Below are 18,216 nucleotides of genomic sequence, written 5' to 3'. Positions count from 1 at the left end.
CACTGAACTCGTGAGCCTCTCACACATAAAACATATGAAAATCAATTTCTCCACAGCTTGGCTTGGTAAAGCGAAGGTAAGGTCTGTTAATCACAAATCTAAGGTCAGTTTTTGGGGCTCAGTGATTCTGTGTCTGCACCCTGGTAAAATTGTTATGTTTCTTCCTCCCTTGCAACAGACTCCCTGTTCACATGCATTGCAGGGTATATAAACCATGCAGGTTAATAGTCCTTTTCTTGGTGACCAAGTCAATAGTGATAGTATATGATTTGTATATGTGATAACAAATAGAATACTTTAACAGTTATCTGGAGAGCAAGTGCTTCACTTTGATTGCTAGTTCTCTCCACCCTATGCTCTCAAACACTATAGTTTTCAGTGCATCTAGCCTCTGAATGAATGTGTATTGTATGGTGTTGGCCAATTGCAATGTTTGCAAGCATTCAGTAACACAGGTGCCAGTGTGTGAGGTCAATGACCACATTGCAGACTCCCGATGTTAAGCTACTGAACTGTGAGATCCATCACTGAGTATTGTAGAAAATGGTTTGACCTTCCCTAGCATTGCAGTTACTGGGTCGAATTATTTTTCAGCTTGAATGTAATTGCAGATCTCAGACGGCCATTTAAACTGCTTCCACCCAAATTCATACTCATCCTTCATGTTTCTGTTGTAGATAACCTAGGCAGCAGCATATGGAATGTTCTAAAGCTATGTGTTCTTATTGAGAATCAGAACACCGAAAGTTAGACACTGCTTCTTTTCATTCTTTGTTGTTGTTGTTATTTGTATGGCTACTGTGAAGTGAAATCTTTATGCAGAGATGTTATGGTGCTCATAATATATTATTCATTTTGGCTCTTAACATGAAATGAGATGAATACTAGTAACTCCAAATTTTAATAGATGACAATGTGGAGGAGATTAAATATAAGTGATTCTCCTCTGGTCTTTCAGAGAACTGATGGTTCTAGATAAATTTTTCCCCAAATCTGAAGAATTAATCACATTTGGAAGACACACTTGGGAAGAACTTGCCTAGAGAAGAACCCACATGGACTGGAACCAGGAGGAAGACGAATAAGTGTGACTGGTGTATCTGGGTTGAGTCAAAAGATGTGGTGGTGGATGATGAAGGCTTAGGAAAGCCTCAGTGTGTTCATAGACATATAAATTCTGTTTTCCCTGAAGAAGATATACATAACCAAATGCCACTTTGAGGCGATCTCAGAGATAGGACATGTAAGTACTATGAGGTATACTCACCATTTTATGTAGGCTATAGTCCACAGCAGTAAGATCACGGTTGGTACTTTACACGAGCAATAAGCAGGGCCTTCCTCTCCCTACTAATAAGGATCCAATGTCAGTTTGGAAGACATTTGCACCATGAGTGGAAGTTTCCTGGAAATATATTAGTAATGCTATGTTCAAGGAAGGTAGGATAGAGCAGGGATGGGGTACAAGACAGTTGGGAATGTCTCAGCGCTAAGATACAACCATATGAAAAGACTCAGATGTACCTGGGAGATGTAGGCTGTTCCCTCTTTCAAATCCCTACCCATTCTACCAAGAATTCACCAAAACCCATACTAGGATTGGGTTGCAGAAGATGAATGACCAAAGGAATCTACCAGGGCCAAAGTATGAGGATGCACAGTAAGAAAAGAGGAAAACCAAAGAGACCCAGAGTTTTTGGCAACTGTAGATGGAGGACCCAGACACAGCCAAATGCCTTACCTGACAACTCCCATCTCCCCCGCCCCCCTTTGGTTATTTCAGACAAGGTTTCTCTGTGTAGCCCTGGCTATCCTGGAACTTACTATGTAGACCAAGTTGGTCTCAAACTCAGAAATCCACCTGCCTCTGCCTCCCAAGTGCTGGGATTAAAGGCATGCACCACCACTTCCCGAATGCCCCACTTAACCAGTTCCTATTTGCTCAATGTCTTTACACATAAGATACTCAGAAGACAGAGCAATCATTAGAACAAGACTTAAATATAACTTCTATTCAAAACTAGCATATTTAAGTAACAACTGAAATTTTCTTCAGTGAGTCAATAGATAAATTTGAAACATAAGTCAGCAATAAAAGTGAAGGGACTGCTGACTCACCAAAACCCACAGTGGATCATTACTCTGTCATAGAGGAGCCAGTAATACTATTTCCAGGAAAATGGGTAGAGCATAAAAAGACCAATATCACATGTTTCCTTACTCTCATACATCAAATCTATATTTACAAAGAAGACAAGAAAATAAAGGGAGGGCTCATTAGGGGCAGGAGAAGGTGGAAGAAGAGTGTCAAATGCTATGAGCTCATTACAGTACATCATATACATGTGTGGAACATCACAATAAACTAATTTTTTTTGTCTAGTTAAGAAGCCTTAAACATGCATATGCAGAGGGATTTTTAAGTGTATATTAACAACTAAATGAAGCTAGTCTGAACAGGTTGTATACTATGTGATTTTATCTTTGCAAAATTCTAGAAAAGTAAAAATTCATAAATGTGGGAAAAAAACAGGTCAGAGGTCCCAGAGGTCCAGAAAATAGGAAGAAATAGTCAGGGCACAGGTGACTTTAGTAAAGTATAGCCCTTCTAGCTTGGTACCAGACATGAAACAATGAACCAAAACCCATGAATTTTCATTAATAATAAAGTGTTGACATTGCCCCACTAACCAGTTAATCATGATAAATAAGCTGTGGTCAGAGATGATGTTGAGAACAGGTAAATCCAGAAGATATGAAAACCCCTACCAGAGTTTTCTGTGAATGGAAGCTGTTATTAAGTATGATTTCTGTTTTTGGATACCTAGTCTGTGCTGCATTTCCAGGTATTAGTTACATTTATGATGCTGGGTATCATATATAACCTAAATTCAGTTCTGCATATTTACTCTAATATGGCTGTGGAAGAGCATTTTCTGGAAAATTGAATATAAAATGTAATAAAGGATAATCATATAGTATTAGGAGATAGTAGATTAAAAGTTTAATAATGAACAGTTCAATGAATCTCCATTGAGCACAATTTAATTTATTTTTCTGATGTTTCAGATGGCACCTGGGGATGCTTGAAAGCCGCTAAGTTATGATTATAAACATCAATTACTTCTGTAAGCACGGCAAGCAGAATTTCACTGACAGACTACTTATTATGGGAATGCCAATTTTAATTTATTTGAGAATTTGGATTCATAAAGCGTTGTCCCAGGTTCTTTAATTGTTCACATACAAAACCTATCAGAGTAGAAGTGAAGCTTGTTCTTAGACCATCAGTTTAAAAGTGGAAAGATTCTCTGGGTTAGTCTCCCGAACGAAAGCAGGTGAGCAAAGGCTTAAGAGCTAGAGATAGGAGCTGGCAAAATGGCTCATTGGGTGGAGTCACCAAGGGAAGAAGGAAAGGGGGAGGGAGAACCATAGGTGATAGGAATGAAGAAAGGGAGGGAAAGAATGAAGAAGAGACAAGATTCAGCTTCTCCAAACAGAAGGAAATTCTCTAATAGTTCATGATTCTCTTTGTTTCCTTATCCTTTACCATCAGAAACAAGAAAATAATTTGTTGATACTTTGAAGAGAGAACATCTCATCATGGAATGTACTTGGACACACAATTAAAATATAAAGTCTGTTTAGCTCAAGGCAGATAAGCCATTGCCTATAAAAACCAATGCTTTCTGAACCTACAGACACACACACAGAAACAATTATTTCCTAGTCACTAACACATTATTTTAAACTATTAATAGGTTCTTCCTGGTCTCCTTGGTCATTTCAGATAAGGTCTGTATCTTTATTCAGCCTAATGTTGTAAAAGCTAGTTAAATCAACACATTACCAAGACCAGTTTTACCTCTTTAGTTAAGAGTTTGACACTATTAATGCTTTAAATCTATTTGTGTTAAAGAAAAACAGAAAAAAAATTCCTCATGGTATATGTACAATCAATCAGTCTTAACAGTTCTTTTTTTCTAACTCAAATGGCATACCAGTCTAAAAGTGCTATGAAATTCAGCATCAGTAGATGTATTTATCACATATATTTCCCTACATAGTGAACAACACCATACCTGATTTTAATTTTGTTTAGAGCTACCCATTGTGGGTGATCTATGATGGGGACTTAGAGCTGGGACAAATATAAACACAGGCTACTCTTAGCTGTTATTTTAGTTACTTTCATCATTGCTATGGATTAGGAAAGAAGTTTTGCTTTGGCTAACAGTTGATGGGGTATAGTCCAACATAATATAGAAGGCATGGTGTCAGGATCTGGAGGCAGCTGATCTCATGGCCATGATCTGGAAGTGAAAAGATGAATACTGACACTCTGTTTGCTTTCTTCATCATCATTCTAGGACCCCATTCCATAGGATGGTACTATATACATTCAGGCTATATATCCTGACCTTAAGTAATCTAATCTAGAAAATCCCTTAGGGGCATGCCCAGGGATTTTGTTTCCATGCCAGATCCTAGGGTCTACCATGTTGTCAGTATTCATAATATGAGACTATGGGAGAGGATCTCATTAGGGAATTGTATTAGTCAGGGTTCTCTAGAGTCACAGAACTTACAGTAGTCTCTATGGAGTAAAGGAATTTATTGATAACTTACAGTTTGTAGTCCAACTCCCAACAATGGTCGGCAGCAGCTGTGAATGGAAGTCCAACGATCTAGCAGTTGCTCAGTCTCACAACGTACACAGGTGAAGCAGAGTGAGCCTTCCTTCTTCCAATGTCCTTATATAGGCCTCCAGAAAAAGGTGTGGCCCAGATTAAAGGTGTGTACCACCACACCTTTAATCCCAGATGACCTTGAACTCATAGATCTTCCTTTCTTAATCTTCTGGGATTAATAGCCACTATGCCTCAAGGTCTCCATGCCAAGATTCAGGTCAGAAACTTGTATCTCTCAGGCTCCAGATTAGGGCCACAGGTGAGCCTTCTAATTCTGGATTGTAGTTCATTTCAGATATAGTCAAGTTGACAACCAGGAATAGCCACTACAGGAATCTAGATCTTTAATATCCTCATAATACCAGTCATACTCACAATTCTGGATCTATAACATGTTGGTAATAACAGTCACACCCATACATCTGGCAGAGAGTAACTGTAATAGCAGTCTGAATCTATGTCTGTATCCTGTTAGCAAGCATCTGGAATGACATACTCTTCAGGATTATCATCTATTCTATCAGAATAGACATTATCTATTCTGGCAGTAGTGTTTAAAATATTTCACATTCTTACAACACAGCTATCGATTCATCAATTTGAATATGAAACTGAAGTAGCTGAGACTAGTACCCTAATGAAGGAGGGTCATGGGAACTAAGGCTAACCTAGAAATCTGGGGCCAGGATGTTTAAGTGAAGCTCTTCCTTGCTACTGGGGTTGATTGTCCACCTTCTCCCTCCCCACAACCAAGATGTTTTAAACTATTACTGGTTACAAGTTGTTAATGGCTGCTTATCAGGACCAATCAAGGAGAAAGAGAGAGTGTAAGGACTGGGGAAGTCCTCTTCAACTGAAAGAGTTAAATTTGAGACTTGTGCTGGCTAATGAGAAAATTACAGGTTTGAGGAAAACACAGTGGACCAAGGTCGAATATGTCCAAATAAGCCTGGGCAAAAATAAGCAAGCTGTTAAGGCATTCTGGGAACTAGCAGGCCGGGAAGATGTAGAGGAGAAAGCATGCAAGGACATGTCTGGGCAAATGACCCAACTGAGTAATGGGTCATCTAATCCTCTTAGATATGGTTTGAGGTCAGCAGATGCTCTGTTGATTCAGATTACCACCCTTAGGAATTTTCCACTCTGTTCTGCACGTAATATAGTTGATATTTGAATTAGCCAGTCATGTATAGCCACACCAATTCCTTTGTTCACTCAGACCTTTTTCCTATATAAACCCCTAACCCCTGAGCCTTGTGGTCAGTTCCTCTGTCTCCTGTGTGAGATACGAGTTGATCCAGAGCCCTCCAATATTAAACAGCCTCATGTGTTTACATCAAGACGGTCTCTTGTGATTCCTTGGGGGCATGTCCTCCCGAGATTTGAGTGTGGGTCTCCCCACGGGGGTCTTTCACAACCTATGAAAAGTAGATTAAAAGTCATCATTTTTAGTTTTCTATTTGGTTCTCTGTAGTTAGTGTATCTCTCTTTGTCATGTAACTTTCCAGTCCTAAATCACTGCCTGACACTCTTCCACAGTTACTTCACAGTCCTACCCTTTAATTTTCTCTGTACAGGCCTTCCTTTTAGGATGGACAGACAACTCACTGAATGAAGTCAGCAGTCCTTCTAGGTGATCACACCTTATCCAAGATCTGTGTAACACTGGTAACTCATGCAGGCTAAACATTAGTTCATAGGAAGAAGAAAAGGAAAAGACATTGGAAAGGGCTGTTGGGAGAGACTTGTGGAAAGCCTGTTTTTATACCTGGGAAAGAGAACCTTCTTACTCTGTTTCGCAATCAACTTCTGGAGAATTGCAAAACATAGAAATGTACACATACTCACACATGTACACAGGCACACATACATCTGCATCTATAACATGTGCATAGATGGTGCACAGACATATATACATATGCATAGACATTCATACATATACAAACTCATACACATATGCATCTATCCACACACACAATCACAAATATCCACATATGCACACATACACACATCCTTCACTAACATACACATACATATATATCCTCAAACACAAAAAATTCATATATATAAGCTTATACAAACATATAAACAAATAAGCACACATATAACACATACCACTGACAGTCATATATGCATGCATATATACATACATATACTCACACACATGCATACATACATGTATATACACATACATATACATATACCCATAAACACATGTACACATATACACATATATAACAGACATACATACACACAATACACACATATCAAACTGATATGTACACAGACACAGGTATAGACACATTCACATACAAATGCATGTATATATGCAGACACATGCACATTTACACATGGAAAAAAACATACAAACACACAGAAATACAGGCACATGAAGTTACATACACAACATATACATATACACAAAAACCCATACATGTGAACACACACCTTCAGGCAGACACATACTTGTACAGAAATATACACATGCAAATATATAGACAAACATACACACACACATATATACACACACATACACATATACACACCATATATGTATACAAACACATACATATACAGACACACATGCCACACATGCACACACACACACACACACACACACACACACACATCTCATGTAGAGAGGGAATACAAGGCAAAACAAAGTAGGAATTGCAGCTAAGTGCAGCATGGTTGAACCAGTGAGTTTTAACAGGAGTACATGTGAGAGATCACTTAAAGGAGTAGAGATGACTCTAAAGCAGCTGTAACATACAAAAATGGCCACTCTAATATTATACATCCCTTGCTCTTTCAAATTAATGACATCTGCTTCTTTAATTGTCACATATATGTGTGTATGTATGTGTGTGTGTATGTGTGTGTGTCAGTACAACCTGCTGAGTCTACATAATTTGTATGAGTATTATTTCAGGGCTGACTTCCAGGGCTATTTAGCTATTGATCCATTGCTGTTAAAGATCAGGGCACAAGGTTCGGTAACAGATCTAGAAAGCAGTCCAGAGGATCTGCTAGAATGCAAACCCTCTCCACAAGCAGGCTCTGTGTAGTTTTACTTTTTTTATTATTTTATTTTTACCTCAATGAGACTCAGACTCTAGTGGTCATTCTACTGAAATTTTTGCATTGTCCACAGTAAACAGTAGTAAACAACTGTCTTCCTTTTAGATCCTCACCTTTGAAGATGAACTTGATCTATGTCAATGACAGAGTTTAATTTCAAAAGTCTCTCTAAGACTTTAAGTAATGAGTCTAAAACTGGCAGTTTATGGAGTTTGACCTTAATTTACTAGGCAATGTTTTCTTTGGTTTTTCTCCATCAGTGCCATGAATAACTATTATCCTTATAGCTATCATTCTTATAATAATATAAAATAATAAGTGGAATAACTACTACTTTTTCCCTATGGGCTGAATCCAGCATTATGACTCCTATACCTTCATATTCACACCCTCCAGGTACAGCTAGTCCTTTCTGCTCATGTATTACAAGTGTCCCCTGACTCAGTTGATACTTCAGTCTATTCACTAACATATATTTTTCACTAAACTGTAACAAAATACTGAGATTTAAAAGTTAAATTTCAGCTGGGCAGTGGTGGCACATGCCTTTAATCCCAGCACTTGGGAGGCAGAGGCAAGCAGATTTCTGAGTTCGAGGCCAGCCTGGTCTACAGAGTGAGTTCCAGGACAGTCAGGGCTACACAGAGAAACCCTGTCTTTGGGGAAAAAATCATTAGCATTTAGGTGCTAGAAATAAACAAGGAACCCCATAAGCAGGGCCCTATTTAGCAATGATTCTGAAAAGAACAAACATATGTCAAAACTTTCTTGAGCTGAGATTTTTGTTATTATGTTTGTGTAAAAGGAAAGAAAATGGAAAAGGAACAGATAAATTTTCCTAAGGGTTTTTGCAGAATGATTGAGGGATAATTTAGGAGCTCTGTCCAGGACGTCTAGCTTTTATAATCTTAACAGAAGTGTTCCAGGTAAACAGAAATACCTATAAAATGCTATACCTTCAACTAAGGTACCTGTTACTTAAGGATGCTACCCTGTATCAAGCACTGAGATCTCTAAGGAAAAATCTTCCTTTCTATTGAAAGCCACTCTTTTATTTTTGTGATGGAAATCTGCAAAAGTCAGCCATCAGGACAGACACTTCCTAAAAGTGCTTCCTGTGTTTCAAATGGTTATTCTGCAAAGCTGTACTTTAGGAACCAATCTTTTAATCACTGTAAGCCCTGAGCTATGTGTCTAGTTTGATGTGACTCAAACTTGATGCAGCCTTTCTCATCTCAGTAACATTCCTTCAGAACAATTGGATGGACAATTAATTTGGCTTCCTATTTTCTATTTATCCTTGCCTTCTCTGCTCTGCAATACAGCAACTTGAGTGATAAATGACTTTTTATACCTGGCTAACCAATTAAATAGCAAAAGAAAGTAGAGGGAGGTTACTATATTATATTTTTCCCATCCAATGTGACTTTGGAAAACTAACATGTAAAGCAATCTCACAAAATCTACTGGATTTAAAAAATGGTGGATCAACATTAATAAGCTTGATAGGCTCTAGAGTCACCATGTAAACATACTACTTGGTACTTCTGTGAGGTCATAGAGACTCATATTAGATTAATCCAAGTTAACTGAGACCAGAGAGAATCATTGTAAAGGTGGGGGTGAGGTCCCACAAATAAAATTGGAGAAGGCAAACCAAATAGGAAAACTCATCTATCACTGCTTCCAGACCATGGGTAGAGTGTGATTTGCTATGTCAGGATTCCACTACTGAGATGTACCCTCGAAGGGTGAGTCACAATAGACTCTGCTTTCCTTCCTTACTTTCATAATGTGTTTGTTCCAGGAACACCAAAAGCAACTGGTACCCAAGGTTGACTCTATCTCTGTGTCAATTCAGCCATCAATCAATGGAGACCATTCAGCCTAAATTTACATTTATCACTGTTTTATTTTCCTTGAATTGCCTCAGAGACCCACACAGAATAATTGGTCATAGCTCTTACTAGCTCAAGTGGCTTGTAATCACCTTTATAAAGTATTTGTATAGTACCACCTAAGTCAAGTAAATAAGTGTGTAGGGTAGCTTAGACAAATGGATACTTAAAACCATTATAACATGCATTATGACTATACTAGCCTAGTCATAATATTCATGCTTGCTTTTAGTAAAATAAATACTAAGGCCGTAAACTGAACTGAAATGTTTTCAGAAACATTTACTAGTCCATGATAGCCAGGGTCTGACTGAAAAGGCATAATTTTCCCTTTCCATTTGCCAGGGAGGAAGACATTGAGCTCCTGAAAGGTGCTTTATTCACAGATTATGGGTTTAATTTTTTTAGCATATTGATTTCTTTTAGGTTAATTCTGACTGCATCCATCATTTGATGCTATATAGCAAATTATGGCAAAGCATTATATCACAGCCCCTATGAGTCAGTATGATGTACACACATCCTTTAAGGACTCTGCAGGATGAACTCAAGCTGGTAGCTGGGGCAACCATACCATTAGGCTTTCAGAGCTCCTTTGTGAGTTTGCTTGTGGCAAGCAGGATGTAGTTCCTTAACAAAGGCCTGAGTCTTTGGCATCTGGAGTTGCCTGGCATTTCACCCTGTGACTTTGTTTTCTCCACACAGCAGCAGTCTGATTTTTTTTTTTTTTTTAAGTAAGCAGAAGAGTCATTGGTGGTTATTCTTCCATCTCTGACCTCTAAACCATCCTTTCCCTTACTTACCTGATGCCATATATATCTAAAGTAATCCCTCTTTGATTGCTTTAAAATTGGTTGAATTGAGGATTAAAACACATAGCCATGTTGTTTTACCTCTGCTACACAGCAAAGCTCCGTGGGAGACCGATACCATATTATATTCAAGAAGGAGATAATACACTGTTGCATACAAGGGGTGAGAATATTGACAGCTCTTTTGAGTTCTTTCCATTACATAGACAGTTGAATATACCTGTAACTCATTTCATTCTTTAACTTGGGACACAAGGTTTAATAGGAGTAAAGTTGATCTATTAATATTATATTGTATTGTGGATGACACTGCGTCAAGTCAAACAGTCTTAAATTAGGTTTGTGAAAGCAGTAATAACCAAAAAATTATGTAATTCATTGTCCTAAATAGAAAAAAATAATCAATATGTAATGGAATCTAGACAGGATTAAGCCAGAGAAAGTACAGAGGATTTCACAGGCTGAAGAGATGATCATGAGACACAGGATATCCTACCCATCTTGGATTGACACTTTTGCATTGTTTCTAGGTGTGAAATCAGGAAGATGGATTTGATAAATGATGTGTTGAGGTCTCTTCTCACACAGCTACTATTTAAGCCCAGAAGTGTTCACCATTATGAAACATGTACATTAAGGCAGAACAATGTTGATGAGCAATGTTCTATTCAAATGTGGATGAACTCTGCTCAGGGATCTTAGGTCAGAGTTCTAGGAATACTTCATATCTACTGTGGCTTCTATTCTTTTTCCCACAAATTAAATTTTATCAACTTATTGAGATAATGAGAGGCTAATAAAGTTTAATGACAAGCTAACTTACATAGGCTGAATGTATGGGCTCCTGTGTTGCTTTAGACATTTACATGTCACCTTCACACAGGTTCAGAATAAGATATGTCAGAACACTAAGGCTCTATCCACTCTAATATACCCACTGCCATACCGTCTAAACAATTCTTTAACATGGGGTGGAGTGAAGGTATAAGGAAGAGACTAAACTCATTTCCCTTTTTCTTTGTAGTAAACTTAGACATCTACTTGCATAGGGCTCAGCTAACAAATGTATGCTGTTTTCAGTCAATCTGCCATAGTTGTTGTAAACTGATCAAGATCCTGACAGATTTTCAAACTGACATCATTTTCCATCATTTATGGAACAGAAGGTGAAAAAAGTCATAAATGTGAGAAAAGCAATCATAAATAATTGATTTTTTGATCAAACATGTCTGAGACAACCTTAAATAACTTTTATATTGTCTCTGTAGAAAACAAAAATTATGGCCAGTAAGAGGACCCAGTGGTAAAAGGTGCTTGCCATGTAAGCCTGAGAACTTTAATTTGGTGCCTGGAGTCCATAAAATTAGATAGAACAAACTCATCAAATTTGTTCTCTGACAGCCCATCCTCCTACACAGACTCTGGCACATATCATACACATACAACAACTATAAATTAAAAATGAAAAAATATAAAATTGTCATTATATTGAAAGCTCTCAGTGAGCATAAAGTCATAAAAAAGAGAGGAAAGTGCAGAGGTATTACATAGATTATTTGAAATACTATTTTTAAATTTCTTTAAAATATCATTTTTTCTTGCTTTGCTTTTACTTGTTTAATTTTTAGTTTTTTAATGTTTTTAATTGGAATAGAATTACACCACTTTCTCCCCTTTCTTTTCTATCTTCAGCCCCTTCCACCTATCAGTTTATTAAGTTAACAAGAGGCTAACAATGTTTAATGACAAGCTAACCCCCACTCTCAAAGGAATATTTCTTCTCCTTTACTATTGTTATATGCATAAATGTAAAATATATTTGTATGTTAAATAGGTACAACCCAGTGAATCCATTTTTGTCAGTGGTGGGTATACAGTTTCAGGGCTGACAACTTTGCATTGGAGGCTTATCTGGAAGAGGCCAATCTGTCTTATACAGAGAGAGCTGTATTAGTCGGGATTCCTATTCCTGCACAAACATCATGACCAAGAAACAAGTTTGGGAGGAAAGGGTTTATTCAGCTTACACTTCCATGCTGCTGTTCATCACCAAAGGAAGTTAGGACTGGAACTCAAGTAGGTCAGGAAGCAGGAGCTGATGTAGAGGCCATGGAGGGATATTACTTACTGGCTTGCTTCCCCTAGCTTACTCAGCTTTCTATAGAACTCAAGACTATCAGCCCAGAGATGGTACCACCCACAAGTCGTCCCCCCCTTGATCACTCATTGAGAAAATGTCTTACAGCTGGATCTCATGGAGCCATTTCCTCACCTGAAGTTCTTTTCTCTGTGATAACTCTAGCTTGTATCAAGTTGACACAAAAGCATCCAGCACAGAGGGTATGTGATACATGTCCAAAGTAAGATACAGAGTGGGGAGATGGTCCACGGGGTGAAGTGGCCATTATACAAATAAATGTAAGGACTGAAGTTTGCATTCCTAGCATAAATATAAATGCTAGGTGGGAATAGTAGCTTTTGTGTAATTCCTATGATGGAGACAGAGACAAAGGAAAATCAAGGGGCTTGCCTACCTACAATAGGCAAATCATAGAACTCTGGGTTGGTCAAAGATACCCTGTGTCAATATATAAGGTGGAATATGATAGATGAAGAATCTGATGTCAAACACTGACCTTTACCTGAATGAACATGCATTCACTCATACCCATTCACACGAAGTCCCCCCTCCCACAACACATGTGCACATGCAAAAAGAAACTTATAAAAAGAGAGACTTCAAAATTTCATCTGTGTTTCAGAGGGAGAAAACAAATGAAATTCAGTCATATATAAAAAGGAAAAATTTAAAATATAAGTCTGCTATTAAATACCTAACCATAACTAACACCTATGTAAATTGGGCTTCTAAAATTCCTTTATATGCACTATCCGTGTAATTCTTTTTGTTGTTGTTTTGATTTTTTTTTGAGACAGGGTTTCTCTGTATAGGCCTGGATATCCTGGAACTCAATCTGTTGGCCAGGCTGGCCTTGAACATAGAAATCTGCCTGCCTCTGCCTCCCAAGTGCTGGGACTAAAGGCGTGTGCCACCACTGCCCGGCTCATGTAAGTCTTAGTAAAAAAAAAAAAATTCAGTGGTGGCACACGCCTTTAATCCCAGCGCTTGGGAGGCAGAGGCAGGAGGATTTCTGAGTTTGAGGCTAGCCTAGTCTACAGAGTGAGTTCCAGGACAGCCAGGGCTACACAGAGAAACCCTGTCTTGAACCCCTCCTCCCCCACAAAAAGTTAATGGGGTTGATCACAGTGTGCCTGGGATGCATGTTGTTAGTATCATGACTTCCAAAGCCTGTGGCAATACATGGGCAGGTCCACAGACCTGTTGCCAGGGCAACAGCCACCATATTCCCAGAATCCATTGGGCTCACCTCCCACCTTTACCTGTGGCTGCTACGTCACAACCCATATATATATGGGGAACATTTCCTCTATATCTCTCTCCCTCTCTCTCACTCTCTCTCTCCTTCCCTCTCTCTCTCTCTCCCTCCCCCCTCTCTCTCTCCTCTCTTTCTGTGCCACTACCCCTACTCCCTCTCAATTAAACCTCTTACACGTAGGACTGTTTGGGCCTAGTGTGGTATGTTCTGACGCGCCGTGACGTTCCAACACATCACATGTCTCAGAAAACAGGTATAGAGATGAGACTGTGTATGTGTCAGCCTTATATACTCTGCCCAGAGAATGCAGAGCTAATGCTAAAGAGGCTTAAACAGGTTCTGGAGTTCAGGCAAAGACTAGACATTTCATTAGACTGGTAGTCTTTTGACTTAGAGCTATAGTAACATAACCTCTTTGGAAAAAAATTTCTTGTGCAAAAGTCAACTATATAAATGGAAGAAGGAGAGATCACTACATTTACATGGGGACTTTGAAATTCCCTCAGCAACATTCCTGATTAGTAAGGCTTGCATGCTTTCAAAATTGCCTTTTTAGTGATCCTTCTTCAAAGAATCATTCGTTGATGAGATCAGATACCCAGAAAGCTGTATAATTGAAATTTATTACATTGGTCTCTATTGTGTCACTGAAGAATTACTTAATTGGTTCTGATTTTTAATCAACGATCAATGTAAGAAACATATTGGAGTCATTTCTTTGTCTTTATAGAATTATTATAGAAAATATTATCCATTTCCCCCATAATTTCCATGAAAATAGTTTGTGGAAAAAAATAAGACTTGGAAAATATCTGGATCTAATTTTTCACTTTTTTAAATGAAAATCTGATCTGACACATTCTAGGTTGCTAGTTATTTCTAAAATGATGTAATCTAGATAACTTCATGGTGTACCTATTATAGGGAGAGCTTCAGGGATTAAAGAAGCACAAGGAGTTTGAATGTAGAATTTAAAAAAGTGTGTACTTCATAGTAGAGCATTGAGAGAGAGAGAGGAGAGAGAGAGAGAGAGAGAGAGAGAGAGAGAGAGAGAGAGAGAGAGAGAGAGAGAGAGAGAGCTTCTATAATATCCAGTGCTATTTGCAGTCTAGGGGAAGACATGTTAGTATAGATGAACAAGAGGCTAGAAACCTGACCCAAATAGTAATTCCACATGATATGGTAATGACAACTAAAGTAGCAAGCAAATTTTACTTCTGACACAATTGGGCTTTTGTAACTCAATGGCAAGCAAGGAGGAGCCAAAGCTTTTCAGGTTGACCTACCCTCTTCACCACGCCCACTCTGTCACACTATTCTTCTAAATCCATTGATCTGTCATGCAAGTTACTTTCTTGTTGCTACAATTAAATACCACAACCAAAACCAACTTAAGAAGACAAAGGGTGTATTTAGTTCAAGAGACACAGGAGAATGGCAGTGGGAGCAGAAAGCTGACAGATCTCATTTTGCCCTCACACCAGAGGGAGGCCCGAACAAAGTAGGAAGTGCGACTAGGCTATAATCCCTCAAAGCCAACCTCCAGTGATGCACTTCCTCCAGCAAGGCTCCACCTCCTAAACATTCCATCCCCAAACACCACCACCAAAGGAAGCCCACATGTGAAAATTCATGAGCCCGTAAGAGCTATTTTACATCCAAACCTCTGTACCTGTTTAGATCGAAGCTTATGCTTAGGGTTCCTGGTGGAAAAATAGGCAAGACTAAATATGTAATCACTAGCAAATTCTAAAACTCCTTCACAATTGCATGGAAATTATGTTACTATATTTATAAGGGAGTATTCTTTTTCTTGCCTGTCACTCCCAAAGGGAATCCCTGACCACCTAATTGCCATTGCTATTTACTTAATGGATAATCATCATTAGATTAACTTTCTGTCTTGTACTGTGTAATTAAAACTGCAAATTGATAAGATGTAGTTGTAGCTATCTTAACCCAATTAAAAACATGAATGGAGGGTCCCCCCAATCTCCTATTTCCTGAGGTTGCCTGTTTCCATTCATTCTGCTGGCTCTCAGGGCTTCAGTCCTTTTCCCTCACCCAATACCAGATCAGGTTCCTCTCTCCTCCCCTACTCCCCTCCCTCATCCACTTCCCATCCCTCCCTCCCCACTTGTTATTGCTTTCTTTTCTTTCTGCCTCTTTCTGAGGCGTCCTCACTTGGGCACTTCAGCTTGTTGACCTTTTGAGTTCTGTGGACTGTATCTTGGGTATTCTGTACTTTTTTTTTGACTAATATGAACTTATTAGTGAGTACATACCATGCACATCCTTTTGGATCTGAGTTACCTCACTCAGGATAATATTTTCTAGTTCCATCCATTTGCATGCAAAACACAGGATGTCCTCATTCTTAATAGATGAATAGTATTCCATTGTGTGAATGAACCACATTTTCTGTACCCATTCTTCTGTTCTGGGACATTTAGGTTGTTTCCAGCTAGGTTAGGGGGACCCTCCAGAATGCACCAGAGACCTGGGAAGTGAGAGACTCTCAGGATTCAAAGAGAGGGACCTTAGATGAAATGCCTGACAGTAGGAAAAGGGAACTTACAGAGCCCACCTCCAGCAGGAAGACAGGGCATCAAGTTGAGGGATGGGATTGCCATCCCACAGTCAGATCTCTGACCCATACTTGTTCCTGTCTGAAAGAATTACAGGGATGGAATTAGAAAGGAGTCTGAAGAGTCTGAAGAAAAGAAGATCCAGCGACAAGCCCAAAGTGAGATCCAGCTCAAGGGGAGGTCCCACGGCCTGACACTATTACTGAAGCTATGGAGTGCTCACAAAAAGGGATCTATCATGACTGCCCTCTGAAAGATCCTACAAGCAGCTGAAAGAGTCAGATGCAGATATTTGCACCCAACCAATGGACAGAAGCAGCTGACCCCTGTTGTTGAATTAGGAAAGGCTGAAAGAAGCTGAGAAGAAGGACAGCCCTGTAGGAGGACCAGCAGTCTCAATTAATCTGGACCCCCACCAAGCAGATAGCATACACCAGATGATATTAGGCTGCCAACACACACACAGTAGAGGACTGCCGGTTCTGTGTTCATTCAGAGATGATGCACCTAACCTTCAAGAGACTGGAGGCCCCAGGGAGTTTAGAGGTCAGGTGGGGTGAGAGGTGGGTGCATCCATGTGGAAACAGTAGGGTAGGGAGGAGGTATTGGATGTGGAGCAGTCAGAGGGTGGATGGATGGGTGGGGAATGGAATATAGAGTGAAAAAATAAATTAATTTGATAAAAAAACATGAATATAGAATTGATTTTTAATATTTAACATGGGTGACACTTTTCAGAAAAATTATGAATTGTTACCTTGTGTTGGACTGTCTGATAAAACCTCACACAGTCATTATGTGGATGAAATCATGTATAAAGTAGTTCAAAATATCTAAGTAACTTCCTGAGGCTATTGGGGTAATTGGCTGCAACTTACTGTAACAATTTCATCTAAGGTTATGACCTTTCCTGGAGCAATTTCTCAAGAGACCCTGGTTTGTTGTTGTTGTTGTTGTTGTTGTTGTTGTTGTTGTTTGTTTTCTTTTTACTTCTCTCTTGAATGTGAATTCCCCCATACTTCAGTAAAGACTTGAGGACAGTAGTGAAGTATGTAATCTTCTCTGGCTTTCCCTGCATTTTGTGTGCAAACAAATAAGACTGGTGTCTTTATAAACAAGTAGCTCGTGCTATTGTCTGATGGAAACATTCCCCACTGGTTTCCTATTTTACACCAAGCAATATCAATAGCCTGAAAACTGATAAGTCCAGTATGCTGCATGCTTTTAAATTACAAGTAGAATGTGTTCTTCAAAGGGATTTTTGGCATCTATGATGTTAATCATGTACTTTTCAGCTTAGCTTTGTTTCTGCGATACATCTCATTAACAGATTTCCTAACAATAAACACATACCATGTCCTTTAATCTTGCTTGATCATGGTGTGTTATTTTCTTCTTTGTATACTGGTTCCTGCTACAGTGTTTTATCTTGTATTGTTATAAAATTTTATCAGCCTTCCCTTTCCACAATGTTTAGCAGGCTAGATTTTAATAGATTAAAGGGGGCCGTGATGCACCTCACTTAGTAGAGTACTTCATATGTATTAGCCATGTATGAAGCTACACATCTGTTATTCCAGCATTATGGAAGTAAAATCAGGAGAATAATAAATTTAAGGTCATCTACAGCTACTTAGCTAATCAAGAGGCCATCCTGGGATATGGTACCCCATCTCAAAGCCCTCCCTACAGAGAGAGAGAGGGAAGAGAGAGAAGGAAGCAGAAGAGAGAAGAGGACAGAAGAGGAG

At 38.9% G+C, this 18,216-nt stretch overlaps 1 long non-coding RNA gene across 1 annotated transcript; it reads left to right on the top strand.

The window, feature by feature from the left end:
• Window positions 1-799: 799 nt before the first annotated feature.
• Window positions 800-16,570, top strand: LOC116100530. Its single transcript, XR_004122613.1, has 3 exons — window positions 800-1,243; window positions 3,070-3,128; window positions 16,557-16,570. It is a non-coding gene; the product is annotated as an uncharacterized LOC116100530 (long non-coding RNA).
• Window positions 16,571-18,216: the final 1,646 nt, after the last annotated feature.

The sequence above is a fragment of the Mastomys coucha genome, unplaced genomic scaffold (assembly GCF_008632895.1).
Source record: "Mastomys coucha isolate ucsf_1 unplaced genomic scaffold, UCSF_Mcou_1 pScaffold21, whole genome shotgun sequence".
Classification (NCBI taxonomy): Eukaryota; Metazoa; Chordata; class Mammalia; order Rodentia; family Muridae; genus Mastomys; species Mastomys coucha.
Note: the sequence above shows the minus strand (reverse complement) of the source record. Positions and strands in the feature narration are given on the sequence as shown.